This window comes from Pipra filicauda, unplaced genomic scaffold, assembly GCF_003945595.2.
Source record: "Pipra filicauda isolate LSUMZ 115617 unplaced genomic scaffold, ASM394559v2 scaffold56_size3634133_pilon, whole genome shotgun sequence".
NCBI classification, from domain to species: domain Eukaryota; kingdom Metazoa; phylum Chordata; class Aves; order Passeriformes; family Pipridae; genus Pipra; species Pipra filicauda.
Window position 1 is genome coordinate 2,441,859 of NW_024104720.1, and position 6,126 is coordinate 2,447,984.

The 6,126-nt window shown below is 36.6% G+C and overlaps 1 long non-coding RNA gene across 1 annotated transcript; it reads left to right on the top strand.

Annotated features, from left to right (window-relative positions):
* The first annotated feature begins 2,537 nt into the window (after positions 1-2,537).
* Positions 2,538-4,789, top strand: LOC113998107. The gene is made up of 3 exons (XR_003544338.2): positions 2,538-2,612; positions 3,884-3,945; positions 4,717-4,789. It is a non-coding gene; the product is annotated as an uncharacterized LOC113998107 (long non-coding RNA).
* Positions 4,790-6,126: the final 1,337 nt, after the last annotated feature.

Below are 6,126 nucleotides of genomic sequence, written 5' to 3' on the forward strand. Positions count from 1 at the left end.
TCCCTATTGAGAAAGAAAGTTTCTACATGAAACTTGTGCTTTATTCTGCCTTTTCCTAATTTTGACATAGATTTCACAATATTTTTATTCAGAAATTTTTAAATAATAAAAATCAAGTTCAAAATGTCATATATTCAAATTATCTCAATTATTTTTGAAAGAAAATTGGGTTCTGTGTTTGGTATGTGGCAGGTATTATTTTTTTGTATAAAAATCTTTCCTGTCTTTCCTGCTGGTTGATGTTCCTATGTCCAGGTATAGCATATTATCTGACCACGTTTTAAACACACAGTTAGTATAAGTCACTTCAGAGCATGTTATTAGAGCTATTTCTTGCCTCTGGCTGATGTCCCAGAAGAAGATGATAAATCATTTGCTCATGCTAGAGAAGGGAAAAAAAATAAAAATCAATGTTTAAAACTTCCATGGTCAGCTTTACTCAGGACAACTAAACTGTACAGTGACAAAATACTGATGATGTCATCAATAAAGTAAATTAATGCTGTGAACAACTAAGAATTGTGAACTGCCTTGCAGCATGTTGTAGAATATGAAGAAAAGTTTTTGAGAATTAAAGTTGCAAACTCTAGTGGTTTTTGAACTCTGAGAGCAAGGTGAGATTCATCTTTAAAAGCCAGTGTCTGAGTACACAATTAACTTTTTTATAAGCAGAACATCTGAGTAGGCAGCAACAGGATCAAGTCCTGGAATTTTGACTCTTCTACAGCCTACCGGTAAAGAGAAAAAGTTACTGCACTCAGCCACTACAAAAGCAATAATTAGACATAGTTATGTGTATGTGTTAGTTTGAATTCATAGAGCATTTCACATACTTATTAATTTCTAGAACTGGATTTCAGCAAACAAACAAAGACAGACAGATATTTAATTACCACAGCTGTGCTAGTTTCACATTCACATGTAGTATGTAGGGTCTTTAGAAGAAAACAAGATCACATGCTAACCATTAGAGTGACCCATTTTGTAAGTAGCTCCCATGTCAATGGGCAGGGAATGATGCCCTAGACTGATTTCATCTAAATATCCCATCTGCTTTAATACTTGTACCAGGAGTCTGGTCAGCTGTTACTGAAAGCGAAAGGATCTCATAGCTTGACATGTTTACAAAACTTCTGCAGCCCAAGTTAGTCCTGGAGCTAGCTGGGAAGTGTGCTAGTTCTGAGGGGATCCCAGTTCTAGCAGCACACGAGCAAGGTAGTCGCAGAGAGTGAACATTACTTATTGAAGTGCACTTCATCAGCTGCAAAACTGCAGTGTCAGCAACTAATCAGATCAATTTCTTGTCCTTAATTATGTTTGCAGATTCAATGTAGAGGAAAAAAGCATTGTTTTTAATAAAAACTCCAAACTGTAATATCATTACTTGGGGAAATAAAGACAAGGTATAAACTCCAAGGTGAGATTGTTATTTAAAGTAAGATGAACAACTATTATCTGACATACATCTGGGAACAACTGTATCCTGCTAGGGGAGAGTAACTCAGTGACATCTTTCTTAACTCTAGATTTTACAGTGACATTAGCACTCAACCCACTAATCAAAATAAAATATCCCTGGTAAGTTAATAATATCGAATAAAGCAATTAATCACATATATGTTTATTTCACGCAGTAACTGAAAAGCTTTGGATTACTTACTCTACAGAAAAACACATAAAAATTGCGCTGAACAAGCAGTTGATATGTTAAGTATCAAGCATGAGGAAAGTTGCCCCCCAAAGCAGTTTTTAACCCGTGAGGAACATGTGTCTTTGACTCAGGTGAAGGGCTGAAAGTACATCAGGAAATGACAAAGCCAAGATCAAAATCTACTATGGATAAAGTGAAAACACAGACAAAGGTTAGAGGAGGGAGAATGTGATTTTTGTAATCTGCTGCTTAGTTTTAAATGAGAGATATTTTTTTGTTCAGAGTACAGAGTGCATCAGCAGAAGAGGATCACCGTTACATCCTATCCTGGCATTAATCTGACGGATATTGGGAATTTGAGTAGCAAGAGAAACGTGGGTTGCTCTGGCAAAATTCTGACTGCACATGAAAGGAGGAGAGTAAAATGTCTGAAATCAGGAAGCTAAGGGTCTTGATAAAGCTTTGCTAAACTGCTAGTTGTCAGGTTGTGAGCTTTCCAGGTAAAATAGACATCAGAATGACATTCTTGATGTTAAAAAAATTTTACTTCTGAACTAATTTAATTTATTGGAAAGGACGTGAACTATTCAATTCTTTCAAGATTTAATATGAACAGAGGGAAAAAGAGAACTTCTTTTGCACCTAGTTGTTAGACTCTGTCCCAGTCCAAGACCAGATTTGAGGTGATAGGACATATATCAATAAATTAATAAATACAGTCTCTAGAATTTAATTATTGTTCCTCCCTAGATGTCAGGCATATCCTCACAATGGCCCTCACATTTTGGACACTGAAACATAACCTTCCAATAACTTCCAGAGACATCTTTGAAAAATTTTTTTCTTTCCTTGCATGTTTGCAGCCCTTGAGTTTCTCATAGAATATCCTGATGATCTTTTGAAAGGAGTAAGAGTTCACAAATGGAACTATGATGAGAAGATAAAATATTATTTTTCAAAGGTGAGCTGAATAGGAATCAAAAGGACTGAAAAAGATTATTGTAGTTAGAACATTTACCAGAATATAGGTAAATGTATAATATCAATATCTGGGGGTATGTGTGTCTAAATTCTGGATATGGCAAAGACATAATTTTTGTCAAGGCTAGATTAGGAGAATTGCTGTTCAAAAGAGTGGGAAAAATCTGGCTTAGTTTCAGTACTGAAGAATTTTTTAGCAAATTCTTTTAGCAGTTTACATCTGTGTTTTCCTCTTCCTTTTTCTCAGTACATTGGACACCAAAATAGGCCTTTCTGCTCTACTGTAACTAGGGTCAGTCCTTATGAAGGCAGCTGAGTAACTTGCCAAGCTCATTTTCTCTGTTTTTAATAGAAATTACATTATTTTGTCAGTTATACAGTTGCTTAAATGTTATTTGAACTCCAGAGTGGATGATGTCCTGTCCCACTGAATTATTCTGATTTGGTTTGTTCTTCTGCATCTCCTTGTGAGAGTGCTTCAGTTTTCGTTTGGGCAGATATTTGCCCGGTATGCTCCATAAGAAAGCTTCTTCCAAATGAGTAGTTATAGTCCAAACTGCCCTGTTCAGGCTAGAGAACTTATTTCTTTTCTTGCTTATGTATTTCTATGGGCTCAGAAAGCTTCACATGGCAAAGTTTTTTTGTTTGCAAGATAGTTAACACATATCTCACCCTTGGTTTACATCTAGACTCTGTAGGTAAGCTTTCATTGTTAAGTACCTGGTTTTCTTGGGGTATTCTGCAGTCAAGCATGGGATTTCTGGTTGTATGTCAGCATTACCAAAAGCACTCATTTTGTTCAACCTAGTAGAGATCTGGAAATCCTGCACCAATACACAAAAATTGCAGACAGTATTTCTTTGCTGGAAAAGCGAAAAATATGTGAGCCCTATTGAATGAGCTATTCATAAACCCTCATAAGAGGAAGTGAACGCTTCTCTGCTCCCCCAAATTAATTTCAATCCCCAAGTATTCCAAAGATCCACTCTTCAGACCTGAGACCAAGAAAAGAGACATAACCCTCCAAAGCAGATGCGGTAGAGCTCTTTGAGCTGCTACTGATTTCAGCATTGGGGAAATATTGAAAGCTTCATCTGCATAGATTGCATTATATGCAGACACTAAAAATATTGCAAAGACTGTTTGACTTTACCTGACTGAAAGAGTTTTAATATGGTAGCAAGAGGCAGAGAAATGAAGACAGTTTTTTCTTTTTTGGAGACTCCATCTTCTTCCTTGTCTTTTTTTCAGGATGCTGAGGAATTCTGGAAATGAGACTCCCACTCCTTGGTGTTTGGTGACCTGCCACTGGGGTGGGTTTCCCATGATGTGTTACAGTGATTTTTTTCCCTAGAAAGGGACAGGGGAAAATTGGGAACCAGTCAGATGCATACTGAATATCAGAGAAGCCTGGTAATTGAGGAAGAGCTATTTCTGGGGCGAGGGGGAAGTCCACTGTATTCTATGGGTGGAGTTTTTTCCCCACTCCCTTAGTTTTTTCCCCACCCCCTTAGTTTTTCCCAGTAACCTTGACTCTTCATCACTTGCACTAAACCTTTTTAATTCACCCCTCTGTGAACCAACACATCTAGTATTAAATCTGGGCATAGAGCTCATATGAACGAAAGAAGGAGTTGAGTAGAAAAAGATGCAGGGTGATTACCGGTGTGTTTAAAATCAGCTAAATCGGGGGGTCTTTTTTTCTTTAACTTTATAATCCATATCATGATGTGTTTGAAAGAAAGATGTTGCAGGAGGAAGGGGTGGTGTAGCTTCCTTTATGGTACACTGGGACCCAAGCTGTGCTGAGAAGCACTTCTTTTCAACACACCAGTACAGAGGGAAGTAATTTGATGGCTTTGCAAATAAATGCACTTTAATTGTTTCTTATTAGTCAGTTGAATCCCAATTTGCAGTTGCTGAGATGTACCTGTATAGTGACTACGTAAATTCACTTTGTCAACAGTAAGAAAGATGGGTTCTTTCACTGGAAGATTTTTAGTTGTCTGAAGATTTTACAAAAGTTATTACATTATGTAGTGAATAAGTGGAATGAGAAAATCTTGACTTTATGTAATTTACAGAATGAAGTTTGAGTACTGAAGACAACATCTATCAAATTTAAGTCTCCTATATGAAGACAACTCTAGTCTAGCCACATTTATCCTTTTGGTTCATGACTTAAATATGGTTTCAGGAAAAAGAATTAGAATAAATTGAAGTCATAATATTTATTCTTCATTGCAGATCAAACAAAAAATAAACCAAATAAAATAACTATTTTAGCAAGTTACCTTGCTGTTATGAACAAAGTATGTAGCCATGGCTTCAAGACAAAAACAACGAAATATTTTCTGTTAAGGATGTGATTTTTCTCAACAACCGTTTGAAAGGGAATCGCAAAATGAAAGCAACTGAACTTTCCACTTGTGTGGATTATATGGCATGCTAAAATGGATATTTTCGTTGGTGTTAATGGCAAATTAGAAGATCTGGGTTATATCAAAAGTAGTTAATTGAAATAATTGGTTAACATGAGGTCTTACCAGGTGGTAAGCCCTCAAGCATATTGTAGTAGATCGTATTGCTTAAAACTGTTGGGAGAAACAGAAAGAGACTGGAAGCCCATTTTGTTGTAAATGATGTATGAGATCATATAATAACACCCCTGAGAAATAGTAATAATATTGATAAGAGATTTTATCTTTTTGCAAAGAATGTGTAAAAATTAACGAAGTGGGGACTGGGCCATCAGGAATAGGTGCTGTGCTGTTCTGTTCTGTTCCTGCTTTGTTGGATGTCATTCATAACCAGACTTCCAGAAAATTCAGAGTAACTTTTTATGGAGTAATGGTAGTGCTGTGTAACCTGGACTGGTGCTAAGTATTTGTCTTGCCCAATCTGTTTTGTCCTTTCTTAAGTGGTGTGATTTGGTTAATGTTTGAGTAACGGGGGAGAAGGGAGAAGAATCTACTTTGGTGCTAATGGCCTCCAAAACAGATATAAAGCAGAAAAATGTCCTGAATTCCCATAATTTTAATTTCATAGATCCATACTTGAGCTACTTAAGACTACCAGAACATGTCCTGGCAAAACCTTTGTATTTTTCTACTATAAACTAAGCATAAATTCAGTGGTAGATGACAGATTACTTCATATACCATGCAAGCAAGCCTAGACAATAGCTTTAGCCATGACTGATTGCCTTGCTGTAACCCACTTTATGTTAAATGTATTCTTGCTGTTCAATTCCACGACTGTAATTTTGTTCTTCTGCACCGCTCAGCCCTCTGTGGACTAACCAGGTTCCTTCAGTAATGATTTCTTTTCTATTGTATTGTTTTCTGCATAATCAAGTTGGTAGGTAGGGGTTTAGGTGACACAGCCATCTGTCAAGTTCATTTGCTCTGAAAATGCAAGAAATAATGGCCTCTACAACTTGGGGCTATCTGTTATAAAGGAAGAATATCAGCTTTTACTCTGCACCATCTTCT